General features: G+C 50.5%; 1 long non-coding RNA gene across 1 annotated transcript; it reads left to right on the forward strand.

Moving 5' to 3' along the window:
- Window positions 1-3,350: 3,350 nt before the first annotated feature.
- LOC129045789 (uncharacterized) lies at window positions 3,351-5,134 on the forward strand. The gene is made up of 2 exons (XR_008505971.2): window positions 3,351-4,314; window positions 4,685-5,134. It is a non-coding gene; the product is annotated as an uncharacterized LOC129045789 (long non-coding RNA).
- Window positions 5,135-13,935: the final 8,801 nt, after the last annotated feature.

The following is a 13,935-nucleotide window of genomic DNA, read 5'->3' on the forward strand; positions in this document are numbered from 1 at the left end:
GAGGCTGCCCTGTGCTTCACAGAGGAGAAGGAAATAAATGAGCCCACTGGAGAGCAATGGTCACAATCAACAGTCTTAATTATGAATTAATAATTCATAATTATTGCAGACTTGCAGATAAGCACAAGCCCGCTGAAATTATTTCCCAGGGAAGAATTCGGTTAAAGGGGGTGGGAAGGGGACATCATTGCAGCCATTACTTCTAGACGCCCTTAAGTTCATTCTTCTGTGTTCCAACCAGAACATGGAAGAGATTCATTAGCTTCCTTGGCTGATTCCTCCTAACAGCTAACCCCCACAGGGGGTTCTAAACACAGGGCCATGCTTCTTCTCTTGAGGCCAGAGGGTCATCCCTGCCAAAGAGTCCTCAGAACCTGGACTCTGGGTTTCTGGGGTCTCTCTGCTCCCTGCTGCCTGTTCTGCGGGGTGTCCTGTGGGAGGAGCTGGTACTGGGTGTCCCAGAGAGATGGGGGCCCCATCTTTCTGATTCCTCTCCCCCTGGCTCCTCTGTTCTCACAGGGATTGCCTAGGAGCCCTCATACTGTAGTGGTGGAAGGCCTTCTAACTCTAGGGGGGGAAGAGAAACAGGGAACACCCCTTCTAGTGTGGATGCCGTTGGTTCCAGAATCTGGATTTGAGGGGCTGACTCTGACTTCATCAGTCTTGGTGGTGGGGTCTAAACAGGGCTAAGCAGGCATGCCCAACACCAGACCCAGCTCTCTGCTGCTCTCCCCCCCAACACCTATAATCCCAAATTCCCACCTCAGTGGGATTTTTAAAGATCTTAAAGGAACTTCAAAGAGCCACTCGGACCCTCACAGCTCCAGGAGATCTCCTTCTCTCGCTCAGGCAATCTGAAAAGGAGGAGAGATTCTTGTTCCTTCAAATACTCAAAGCCGTAGAGCAAAGGGGCCTTATCTTCTGGCCTCTGGGAGATCTTTGACCACCATCTCTGCTGTGGAACCACTTTCTTCAAAATGCTAGAAGGAAGAAGGAACAAGTGGCCAGTAACCAAGGGGTGGCATTAGAAAGAACTTCCAGTCCCAATTCTATGGTTTTCCCATCAGCCTCAGCAGTTGCATCAAATCTGCATGTCAGGTGACATGGACATGGACATCTCAGGATGAAGGGAGTTGGAACAGTTGGGACCCAAAGAACTCTCTTCCAAACCTGTGGGTACAAGGGTGCACTTGAAAGCTTGCTAGCAGGCTAGGTGGATGGTCAGTGCAGCATAGCTGGTGGGCACCTACTGCCATGGGGACCACATATCCGCCCTTCACTCCAAGCTCCTTCCCGGGCCCCCCTTCTGTTCTCAAGAGGAGGATCGGTTAGGTGTGATCCAAATTATCCAGATAATTAATTGTGGAAACACGACTTGTGTTTTTTAGAATGCCACTCCTTTGGCCTCCAGAGATCATTAAATCCCTTCCCTAGCTCCTCCTATTCTCTACCCGCCTCCCCAACATACTCCCAAATCCTACCTATGAAAAAATCCTAAATGTAGGGGGACAAACTTTCCTGATCTATTTTCCCCCACCTGCAACTCCTGTCCCCTCCCCCCAAATTTTCTCTCTTCTGAGTCTCCGCTCTTCGCTTCTAAAAAAAAAAAAAAAAAAAAAAAAAACGAAGAAGAAGGAATTTTCAATAGTCCCACTTGTCAAGCGAAGACCATCTTTTAACCTTCAACAGCAGCGAAAGCCGTGTGAACTCTCGGTGAACCAAGATTGAAGTCATAAATCACGCGTACAAAGGCGGCTGCGGAGGCTGGCGCGGGCTGCTGCACCTTTAACGCTTTCTGGGGCTGACAGGCGGCGGCCCAGCTAAAGTTCACAGCGCCCGGGGAGGGCCCGCCCCCGCCTCCCCTCCCCCGGCCCCCCGGCCCCCGGCCCCCGGCCCCCGGCCGCAGGCGGAGGTGGGGGGGTGGGGCGTACTCTCTCCCGCCGCCCGCTCGGGGTCGGCCGCTCCAGCCCGGCGCCCCCACCCCGCCCCGCTTGCTGTATTTAAATAGGCAACGGGATCCACACGGACACAATAATTTAGCTTGTCTTTGGCATTTTCTACAGGACCCCAAGAGATGGACTTTCCACTCTCCCTTTTCTCCCTAGAACTGGCATCTTTCATCTCTGTCTACACGGGCCCAGTTATACAGATCCTTGGGGTTCCAATAGGATCTGAGTCGCTGGGATCACGAACACCTGGCTGAAACATGCCATACAATTAGGATTTCTTCTTCTTTTTCTTTCTTTCTTTTTTTTAATCTGTTCTTTCTTTTCCTTTTCTCCCCCTTTCTCTTAAAAAATCTTTTGTTTTAAATTTTATGTATTTGTCTATTTATCAGAGGGCTACAATTAACCTCCTCGACGGGGGCGGGGTAAGTGGGGTGGGGAAAAGGCCCAGCTTTCAAACCCTTGCAGAAATCTCCAGGCTTCCCGCGCCCGCCGGCCTCGCTTCCTTTCCTTGGCCTTCGGCCTCCTCCTCCTCGGATCGTTTTTGGGTTTTTTTTTCCTCCCCCCACTGTCTCCTCTTGGGTTTAAAGTTTAGCGACGCCACTTGCCTTTTCTTTCCTTTCTCTTCGGAAGCAGAAACCAGAGGGCCCAAGCGGCCTTGGGCCAAGCGGCCCCAGCACAATCCCGGCCTGCCGCCGGCAGGGCCTTCCCCTCGCCCGCCTCCCTCCACCGCGGATGGCCTCCTGGACTGGTCCCCAGCCCCTCCACCATCCCGCAGGTGTGCGGCCGCTGGCCTGGGGCATCTGAAGGACCGGGGCTGAGGCAGAGGTGTCTCCTCTTCCCCTAAACCCACCCCCAGACTTGCTCCAGAAAGTTTGGAGGGTGGGTACACCCTAACTCAGGCAACCCGCTCCCCCAAACCCATGGCTGACTAATATGATATGACAAAAGCCGGTGATGGATTTGGTATATGTTAATTCACAATGCCCTTTCCTCCAGAATTTAACTATAAGTTAATACACACCGGAAACCACGCGCATACACGCTCGTTAATGGGCTTAGGTATTAGCGAGTCCTAACGATGCATACAAATGTGCTCTGCGCTCTGTAGGCCCCTCAAGATTTATGGGCCTTGAGCTCTCTGAAGCTGTAAACAAGGAGAAAAAAAGAGAGAGAGAGAGAGAGAGAGGGAGACTGGGGGAAAGAGACAGAGGCCTGACTCACCCCTCCAGACTGTGGGAGAGAAGGGATCTCTGCAAGTGGATTCTTACGTATTTTGCTTTCCTTACCAGCTCGGTGTGCGTGGGTTTTGGCCTTGGGCTGGGGCTGGGGCGGTGGTAGCGTCTGGATGCTGGTGTGCGTGGGCAGCGCGCTCTGTGCGCGCGGGGGTGGGAGGATGCCTGCCGCCTCCGAACTGCTGTGCAGGGACCTGCGTGTAGCAGGCATCTGGGGGCACCTACCTGTGAGTGTGCACACTGTGCTAGGGGTGTGTGTGTGTGTGTGTGTGTGTGTGTGCCTGCGTGCATGTGTGACAAGCAGCCCTCCCTCTGGGCCTGGCTGCTGGCCCCTGAACCCTGCGAACCAATCTCTAACAACAATCATAGTAACAATAAATAATAAAGAACAATAAAACAGTAGTTAACAGTCCCTCCCTAGCAGGATAACAATAAAATGCAAGAGGAGATATTCTGAGGAGGGGCCAGGGGTAGGAGTCAGGATCACAGCATCTGAGGGAAGACAAGGGAGGAAGGAAGAAAGTTAGCTTCTTCCTATGCCCCTGGGGGGCTGGGTTTGGGAACCCCCCTCTCCAGACAAGGTCCTCCGGCCAGAGGAGGATAGGGAGAGCCGGGAGGCCGCTCTTTCCTGCTTCTTTTTCTCCGGCTTTTGCTTTGTGCCATCGGGGAGGGATCCCACATATGGGGGTGATTAGTGGCTTTGGGGAGTCTCTGAAGCCCCTGTTTTAAAGAGGAGGGCAAGCAAACAGGGTCAGGCGGGAGGAGGGGGCAGAGATGGATGAGGCGATGGCCAGAGCCGGGGTCCTGGCCATTCGGGCAACAGAGGTGCCCGGGAGGACGCAACGCCGGGTATGGACGGAAGCAGACAAACATTTATGGCTGCCCGAGAGAGGGGAGAGCAAGGCCGAGTTTCCGGTAGGCCCAGGGAAAGTTCCCTTCCTAGGGGATTTTCAAACACACAAACAAACAAAAACAACAAGGACAACAAAAAAAAAAAAAAAAAAAAGGAGAAGAAGAAGGGAGGGGTTGAGGCGCGCTGAATTTTCCTTCGCGGGCTTGGAGCGAGCAGATCGCCATAAAGGAAGAGAGGACCACGATCCCGGATCCTTCCACGTCCGCCTCATTCTCTCCAGGTACAATTTTCTGATAATCATATTAATGTATTTATTGTGGCGGGGGTGGGAGGAGAGGCAGATGTGTAGGGCTAGGACGCTCGCTGAAGAGAAAGCCGCCCCACAGTTTCGGGTCTAACGAAATACCCCCCTTTAAAAACAATTGTACCAAAAGAAAAAGAAAAGAAAGAAAGAGAGAGAGAGAAAGAAAGAAAGAAAGAAAGAAAGAAAGAAAGAAAGAAAGAAATCAAAGAGTAAAAATAAAAACACCAATTAGCCAACTTTTTAAAAGAAGAAAAGAAAAAAAAAATGACCATAACAAACAAGCGTGAGAACTTTTAAAAGATTTAAGTCACAAACCTTTTCAGAGGTTTTGATTCTTTTTCAACAGCCGGTGACCCATCTGGTCTGAAAGGGACGGAGAACTACACTTTCCACTGAGTCACTTCTTTAAGACCGGTGCACACACAAAGATTCAAAAGGGAACCCCGGGCAGCCTTGCATTTGAACACCACACGAGGAAGGGGGAGCACTGTGATAACCAGTCGGACAAAATACTAATAAAATACAATACACCCGGTCGGAGCGCTGCGCGCAGGGCGAGCGGCGAGAGCCCAGATCTCGGGTTCCAGGCGGCCGCCGTGCGAGGCCGCTGCCCCGGGCGATGGGGCGCCGGGCGGGCCGGCTCGGTCTCGGCCTCCCCAACCGGCCCGCAGCCCCCTTCTCCCGGGCCTCCGCGCCCCTCCTGCCTCGCCGCGCTCGGATGTCTGGCCGGGCTTCCCCGGTGCGAGGATTTGGGGCCTAAGAAGGGGCAAAGTGACTCAAGCCGGACTCTCCATTTTTCTCCCCTAGGCCTCTCCACTTGCGGGAGCTCTCAGCCACCCGGACACTGACACGGCGGGGGCTTGTGGACTGCCCCCCATCCACTCCATATGGTTTCCCAAAGCCTAGAGACCTCCAACCCTCCTGGGGGGGGGGGGTGGAATATCCGTGCCCAGACACCTCTGCACCCTGTCATCTGTGAGCGTGCTCACTTCGGGACTATCTTGAAGAAGAAGAAGGAGGCAGGCCGGCTTAGAGCCGTGTTTACATCTAGTTCTACTGATCCCTTCACATCTGGAGACTTTATTTATAACCCCACTATAACTCTCTCTGTTTGGAGGCACTCGTGGTTCTATTAACAGACTGATGTCTAGAAAATATTGCTCTATCTCTAACCATACCTAAATATGCTGTGCTTGTATTTACAGATTTATGCTTGGGGAAAATATAATTATTTCCATTGTATTTGTGCATATACAATAGTTATAAAAGCAGATTTATATACGAGAAAATATACGACTCTCTTATAGCCATCCAGTTTTATGGACATTTGATATCCTGACAGATTTATAGCTCTGAGCAGCTATATAGATAAATGTATATCGTTGGAATTATGTATCAGGAGATATATACTTATTGATTGTGATATAGAGTAGTTAGAACATTCACTTAGAGCTATATATGGCTATGGAGATATTTCTATATTATTATCACTATATATAGGCATATCTATTTATAACTACATAGTTATAAAAATACACATAAGTAATTATAGTCCTATATGTACATGCTGCTATCTCTCTGTAGAGTTATAGACACTTGTGAATATAACTCTGTGGAGATATCTGTATGTATATAAGGGTGTAATTACCTCGTGATGTGTGTGTATTGGGGCTCAGGCCAGTCTATCTCTGTACAGACATATTTATACGTAGGGGCTGAGAGAGACGTGTTCACGGAAATATTTCCAGAGAACCAACTAGAAAGTGGCTGGCCATCTAGGAAATCAGCTAGCAGAGTTCTTTATTGGTGGAGGGATGGAGTTTACCAAAGGGTAAACAGAACATGGGAAGCCTCAAGGAGAGGAGGTGAATGGAATGTGCTCGGGGCATGGCTGGAACAGACAGGCGGGAAAGGGGTAAGCACGGGGCACCCACCTGAAGATGGGGGACTGGTTTTGTGAGGGGCAGGTGTAGATGGTCACTGGGTCTTATGGAAGGGGAGGCGGTGAACAGTACTACAACCTGGAGCTCCACTCTAGCTCTCCCCTGAGGGAGCACCCCCTCAGTTGGGCTTCAGTGCACTAAAGGTCAGCAGCCATCTTGCCCCTTCCGCATTCTTGGCGCATTGCTCTTGGACCCTGGTTTCGGTAGGCTTCAGAGGTGAGGAGGTTTAGGGACAGGGCAGGGAGGGGGTGCACTTTCACTGGCGCAGCTCTCTGGCAATAGGGCCAGGAAAGCCAGGTAGTGCGGCCAAATAAAGTTTGCTTTCACCTGGGCCGCCCATGCCCCTCGGGGGCTGTGTGGTAGGAGCCTGGTGGATTGAGGGGTGAATTTTCAAGTGTTGGGCTTATTCTGATGGGAGCTTCATGAGGCCTTCCTCAACCCCCTTTCCTCGAGGCCCGAGGTCCGGGCCTCAGGCGCCTAATTTTGCTCCACTGGGCCACTCCTTCTCTGTTGCTCCCCAGCTTGGGGTTCCCTCCCCTCTGGGTACAGAAAGTTATACCCTCCAGCTCCCTAACAGCACTGCCCTGAGCCTTTATGGGAGAATTTGACTTTAATAAGTGGGGAACATGGATCAGCACCTCTAGATCTCATCCCTCCCCAGCGCCCCCCCCCCCCCCCCCCCATCTACCTGGCTCTCCCACCAGCCTCCTTCCAGGCACCACTGGGTCCAGGCTCTGCAATTCTTCCCCTGCCACCAACCATCCCAGGAGAAAAGATATTTTTCTCCTGGCCCCAGTTTGTTTGTTTTAAAAACCAGGGAGTCACAGACCTCTTTGCTCAATAGTTTGTTTGCAGGGGTTTCCCTGCACTCCGTGTCAGTGGCCCGCCAGGCTTCCAAGATCTCTAGGATGCTGGGAAGGGAGTGAAGACCACTGGGCTGGGGTTAAATGCCAAGTGCCACCCTCCACACACCCCTGCCCATGGAATCGGAGCTTCTCCAGGACAGGGACTCGACTCTGCTGACTGGCACAGAGGGGTAGCCTGATATATGCTTGTTGAGATAAACTGAATGGCGATCAAAGCAACAGCTTTTGGCGGAGGGCATCTCCCCTTCTGTGGCCGCTGCTGCAGGCTAGCAAGCACCTGGACGCCCTGGTGGGAGCCAGGCCGGGAGCCCGTGGCAACTGGAGGCAGCAGGCTCTGGCGGGGCCAGTGGTTAGTGCCCAGCAGAGATGGGCCGGAGCTGAGATGGGGAGTGAGGGGCGGAATGGGGCACCAGAGCCAGGCTCTGCCTCCCCAGAGTGCCTCAGCCCCCCACCCCAGCCTCCTGGCTCCCCAGACCCCCAAGTATATGAAAACTAAACCAGAGCCGGGCCCTGGGCTGGAAAGAAGCTGCCTGTCAGCCTGAGGGGCCCAAAGAGGAACCACCACTTGGTCCATTAAGAAATACATAAATAACACAAAAATAAATCAGCATGAGACAGCCACCCTGGCAGAAGGAAGAGCCTTGTTATGCCTCAGCCGGGCTCCAGGGATACTACCAAGTGCATCAGAATGACTTAGGGTTCTAAGAAAATGTTTTAACTTTAAAAAGCTTACAAATTTCCTGATTCAGTAATATCTCTTAATCTGGTTGTTTCATACAGTTCTTTTTAAAATTGTCATCATTCCCTGTAGATTTGGTCCCTGTAGAATAGGTCCCAGAGTTTGGGGACGGGTGGGTCACCAGCAGTGAATGGGGTGAAATGGGCAGTTTCTCTATCTAGTGAGGGTCTTGGTCTGCAGGGAAGGCTTGGCCTCCCCTCTCCTGCCAGGCGTGGAGCAGGGAAGGCTCTCCCAGATTTGATTCCTTTTTTCCATAAGAGTCTTTAGGGGCAATCTGCCCTGTGTCTGGGTGATGATCCAAGGTCCAGAGAGGGGGCTAAGTTAAACCTAGAACCTCATTTCTAGTCCCCCAAACTCTGACAGTTTCCTCCTGAGACACCCAGCCCTTCCCTCCCCAGGATATCTAATGCCCACAGAGATGATGGGTGCTTTCCCTAAAGAAGTGCTGAGAGGGAGAACCCTGGGGCCAGCATTTACATGTGTTCACCTAAGAGGGACTCTGGGCAGGTGTCTGGGCTCTGGCCAGGATAGGGGTAGGGTGAGAGTAGCTGTTATAAACCTCAGAAACTGTAGGTTCAGATAATGATTGTCCTTAGCCAAAAGACAGAAAATGGAGAAACCCTGACCATACATCATTGATCCTAAAGAGTCCTGGGTCCCTTTATCTGAGCTGTAATGGCTCTTAGCCGTTTCTGGGTCCCAAACCCCCTTTGAGAAGCAGACAAAAACAATCTGCCCTCTCCCCAGCAAAACATACACACACACAGCGTTGTTCACAGGTGCTGGGATGATACAGGGCCCAGGAAGCCCGAGACCTCTGGGTTGAGTATCCCTAATTTGGATATTTCCCCCTTCTTTCTGTGACCCATCTCCAGTGGTCTCCCTTTGCTTTGGCCCTCCCTGAGTGCCTTTGCTTAGGGGGTCAGGCAGTTCACTGTCCTTCTCCTTTCCTTTACTAGAGCAGGCACCAGGCAGAGGCCTTGCTTGGGCTGAGCCCCTGATCTGCTCTCCTGCAGAAACCAGGAGAGTGTCAGTTCACTGAAGCCTGGTCTACACTGCCCTGCTACTCCACCAATCTCTGGGGGTGGGGGGAGACTGGGGGCATATTGGCAGCACACAGGCCTGGCTGTAGGGGGACCAATTCCCATCTCTAGTGGAAACTTGGATGCAAGGAGCAAGTTGCAATTGCTATAATAATAGTCATAATAATAACAATAATAATTTATTTAGCATATCATTAGATGTGTATTTACTGTCTTCCCTCTGCTTTTTTACAAGTGTCTCCTAAGGAATTCTCACAACACCCAGGGGAAACAATAATAAGCTAATTACCACCCTTCAGCTCCTCCTCCTCCTCCCATCCACAAAGTCGCCCTCTTACAGACGGAGCATTTACACAGCCCCTCCCTGTGTTTACACCTGTTTAGCACAGTCTCCCCTTCCCCACTTCTCCTCCCCCATTTGCAGTTTTGTCCATCCCTGTTAAGGTAGCTTCCCCATCATTTGGGGGAGGAAAGTTTGGGGAGGAGAGCAGCTGAGCCCCACAGAGTTCTAGGTATCATACTGTTTCCCTGACATTAGAGCAGTGATGAGGATGATGTGGGAGGAACCAGACTTCTCTGATTGCTGTTTTGGGGGCAGAAATTGCCTGCAGACCGGGTTAGAGGCAGACGGGTTAGAGAGGGGACCGTGCCGCCATGATGCCAGAACATCAGAGTCACGTGTAGGAGTATGGCGGGTCCTGCAAAGTAACATCCTTACCGGGGGCTTTCAGGTTGTTCGGGCCAGATCTTAGGGATGCCGGGCCTCAGATATCCCATTGGCCTCTTTTGGCAATGAGAAAAGAATAGAAAAGAAGGAAGGAAGGAAGACATGGACATGTGTGTATATATGTATATATATAAATTTCCAGATGCATACATACTCACACATGTATTTTTCCCTGAGTGAATAATCATGATGATGGCTATACTTTTTAAAATATTCATTCCTTTTCACTTTTAAAGAAAAATCCGTATCTTCTCAGACATTATAATGAAAACACAAACCAGACACATGTTTTCGGATGACAGACTCTAAGTGGTCTCTCGGACCACCTAAAAAGCCCCCTGGAGTCCCAATGATCTGCAGAGCACACTCTTAGTTGCTCATTTCCTGAGCCCCAACCCAGGGCAGAGAACTACAGCCGATGTCCTGACAGGCTTAATCACAGACGGAGCTGCTCGGCCTATCATTGAGATCCTGGATGTTGCAGCTTAGGCTACGTAGACACTGAGCTCAGCTCTCCACCTCTCTGCCCAAGTACACAGTCGCTCCTGGGAAGAAGCAAGTCTAGGCTGGAGAACACAAGAGCTGGAGTCCCATGCTAATCTCTACTGGGCAACAACCAGATGCCAGATTAGGAAGCCATCAGTGTGTGGACGTGTACATTCTCCCGGGAAACTCTGCTTTTTGTGTAGGTCTTTGGGAGCCACTGCCCAGATGGAAGGAAATAGCCACGGGATTCATCCAGGTAAAAAGCACATTATGCACGAATTGTTAGGATGTGGGCTTCTGATTTGTTCTGAACATGGTGGTCATTCATTCCATGACTTGGTTCCAATTTATGGATAGTGTCTTAAAGCCCCCTCAATACTCATAACTATAGGGGCGCCTGGGTGGCTCAGTTGGTTGAGCGACTGCCTTCGGCTCAGGTCATGATCCCAGGGTCCTGGGATCGAGTGTCACATCGGGCTCCCTGCTCGGCAGGGAGTCTGCTTCTCCCTCTGACCCTCCTCCCTCTCATGCTCTCTGTCTCTCATTCTCTCTGTCTCAAATAAATAAATAAAATCTTTAAAAAAAAATACTCATAACTATAATCACTTCTGTTTATAGAAGATGACTATATGCCAGGTGCTTTATACTAAATTTGATGAGGAAATGTAATCTCGGCAAGGTTAAGTCACCTGCCCAAGGTCACAAAGCCAGGTCTGAACCAGGTTTCCCCATCTGCTATGTTTTAACACTTCCAAGTCATGCCTCCTGGGTTAGATAAACAGCAGATAATCAAGGAAATGAAACTGTGTTTTTTTGTTTTTTTGTTTTTTTCTGAAATAGTTTTACATCCTGTGGACATACCACTTCTACACTGGCTTCTACAGTGGCCAATCCAAGTGCATGTACACTCTTGGCATTTTCATCTCTCTGAATTCAGTTTTCCTGGCAGCCCCTGGGATCTCTCACCTAATGACTACTCTCACCACTTGGAGTCCACCCCTTTCCTGAGACTAGAAATATCCCCATAGTCCAGGCCTCTGGGTTCTAGGGGAGTCCTTGAGTTTGCACTTCCCCAGGCAGAACCCAGCTTTCTCACAAGGGTTGGCCAACGTGAAACTGAGAAGTATCTAGAGATTAATCTTCAGAACCCCTCAATCCCTGAGCATCCCCCACCAAGCGCTGTTTGATAAAGTATCCCAGTGGTGCTTTTGTATTTGAAAGAATGTGATCTGCAGAGGACTGCACTTAACACCATGTGCTCTAATGGTGGGACTCGTGGCATTTCAGTGGCAAGATAATTGGGGAGGGGGAAACAGAGTCTTCCCAGGGGCTTTAAACTGCATCACTGCATAAGGCTGATCCAGCATCTCATTATCCATTAACTTCAGATGAAAGCTATAAAATTGGATCCCTTTATTCTGATATTTGAAACTAAGCAGATAGGGGGCTAATTCCACTGCTTTTACCTGACGGCTGGCATCAGGCAGATACTCGCCCATTGTCCTGCCCCCATCTTGTCTTTGCCTCCCTCCCCTCAGGGGCGGGGTCCCTCAGGGAAACAGCTCCCCACCGGGAGCCTGCAGGGGCCCTGTAGAAAAGGTTGAGTTGTCAAATGAGGAGACACCAGAGCGAACACCCCCTCTCCCCCACCCCCTACCAACTCTGGAATGAAGATGGAGAGTTTTCTGTGCCTGGTTTGGTTCACGGAGACACATAGTCCATCATTTGATTTTCTACAAAGAGTAGTCCTTCCCTGCCCCCCCAGCATCCTCTAGTTTTTGCTCAGAGCTGGAAGGATCTTAGTGATGACCTAATCGAACCACTTCACTGTGAAGGAAGGGAAACTGAGGCTCAGACAGAGACCAGAACCCAGGTGTTTTGATCCCTAGGCCATGCTGCCTCTGGCTCTCTTTGCACTTCAGCTGGATCCTTTTAACTTGCTCCTTCTAAACCCCAGGATCCAAGCTGGCTTTCCCTGGCAGAGAGCGCAGGCGCCAACAGCCACCACGATGATGTAGGCCCTCCTGCCTGGTCGTGGCCCCTTTTGGGCACAGGCTACATCATACCCACACCATGCTCCATAATCCCACTAGAGCCCACCTGTGAATTCTGTGAAGTCAGAGGGCCTCTCTGTTCTCCCTGTTTCTGCACCACCCCCTTGAGCTGGCCAGGGCCTGGAGAGGGGCTGAAGGCCTCTGACGGAGAGCAAAGGGGTAAGCACAACTTTTTTACCTCTGGTTTCCCCACCCTCCAGCCTCCTATGAGGAAAGAGGCTGTCCTGAATGGAGAAGTTTCCTTAAAATGCTGTCAAGCCTTCTTCAAGCTTCAAAGGAAAAAAACCTGTCTTATTCTAATTCTGAGGACTGAAGGCCAGGGAAGGGCGTTGAGCTTAATTAGCATGAGGAATGCTGATTACACATAAGAAAGAACTTGCCAGCCCTGAGAGTCTTCAGACAACTGTCAACTCCAGAACGCACCAGGTAAATTCTCATCCCCCTGATATTGTCAAGTTAACCTCACAGGGTTCCTTCCAGGCCAAAGATTCTGGTTACTTTTCCCAGTATTTGGTGGTCTGGCTAATCCTAGATTCCTCAGGCAGTGCTCACTCAGGTTCCCATTGGGCCTTGGCCCTGGGAAACATTTTTCAAGCTCCTGCTGGCCCTAAACAACTTCCCCATCCCTAAGAAACAAAACACAATTGAACCAATTCAGGAACAAAACCCACCAGATCTCTTATTAGTCTGATGTGGGCACAACAGCCCTGGACTTGGAGTCTAGAGTCTCGGTGTCTGTTATGGTCTGGATTATGTTCCTCCCCAAATTCATATGTTGACGTCCTAAGCCCCGGTACCACAGAAGGCGACTGTATTTAGAGACAGGGCCTTTGAAGAAGTAACCGAGTGAAATGCAGTCATACGGGTGGGCCCTAATCCAGTCCGACTGGTCTGCTTGTAAGAAGAGGAGATTAGGAGGCAGACACAGAGGAAAGACCTTGTGAAGCCAAGACCATCTACAAGCTGAGGAAAGAGAACCCCAAAGAAACCAACCCTGTGCGCCTGGGTGGCTCAGTCGGTTGAGCGTCTGCCTTCAGCTCAGGTCATGATCCCAGGGTCCTGGGATCGAATCCCACATCGGGCTCCCTGCTCAGCTGGGAGTCTGCTCCGCCCTCTCCCTCTGCCCCTCCCCCGGCGCACGCACACGCTGTCTCAAATAAATAAAATCTTAAAAAAAAAAAAGAAAGAAAGAAACCAACCCTGTCAACACCTTGATCTTGGACTCTTAAACCTTCCAAACTTTGAAAAAATAAATTTCTATTGTTTAAGCCACCTGGTCTGTGGTACTTTATTATGGCGTTTCTAGCAAACTAATATAGTATCTAAGTATGTCTCAGCCATTTATTTGCTGGGTGATCTTGGACATTTAATATTGTCCAAGCCTCAGTCTCCACATGAGCTCAAAGGTCCCTTTGATACCTAACATCCTGTGATCCCCTGTAAAGGGAGAGCCCCAGTTATACCACACAATTTTTACTTTCTCGTCAGTGATGTTGGCTGTAAATGGGCACAGACACATGTCCTCATCTAATCACGCACACAGCCCTGCACCACTGCTTTGTCCTTCCCAAAATGTACAGTCCCTTACACAGCCCGTTCCCTACCCTAAACGCCAGCGTCAGTTCAGCTTTCAAGGCACACATATTTGTGTCCCCTGACTCAGATGCTGTGGCTGCGGCTGCATCTCGCAAAAATTGGTTGAAATGAGGACATTTTAGTCAGTTGACTGGTTTTGGTGA

This window comes from Mirounga angustirostris, unplaced genomic scaffold (assembly GCF_029215605.1).
Source record: "Mirounga angustirostris isolate CCGP_5_RB_7025 unplaced genomic scaffold, mMirAng1.0.hap1 SCAF_5, whole genome shotgun sequence".
Lineage (NCBI taxonomy): Eukaryota > Metazoa > Chordata > Mammalia > Carnivora > Phocidae > Mirounga > Mirounga angustirostris.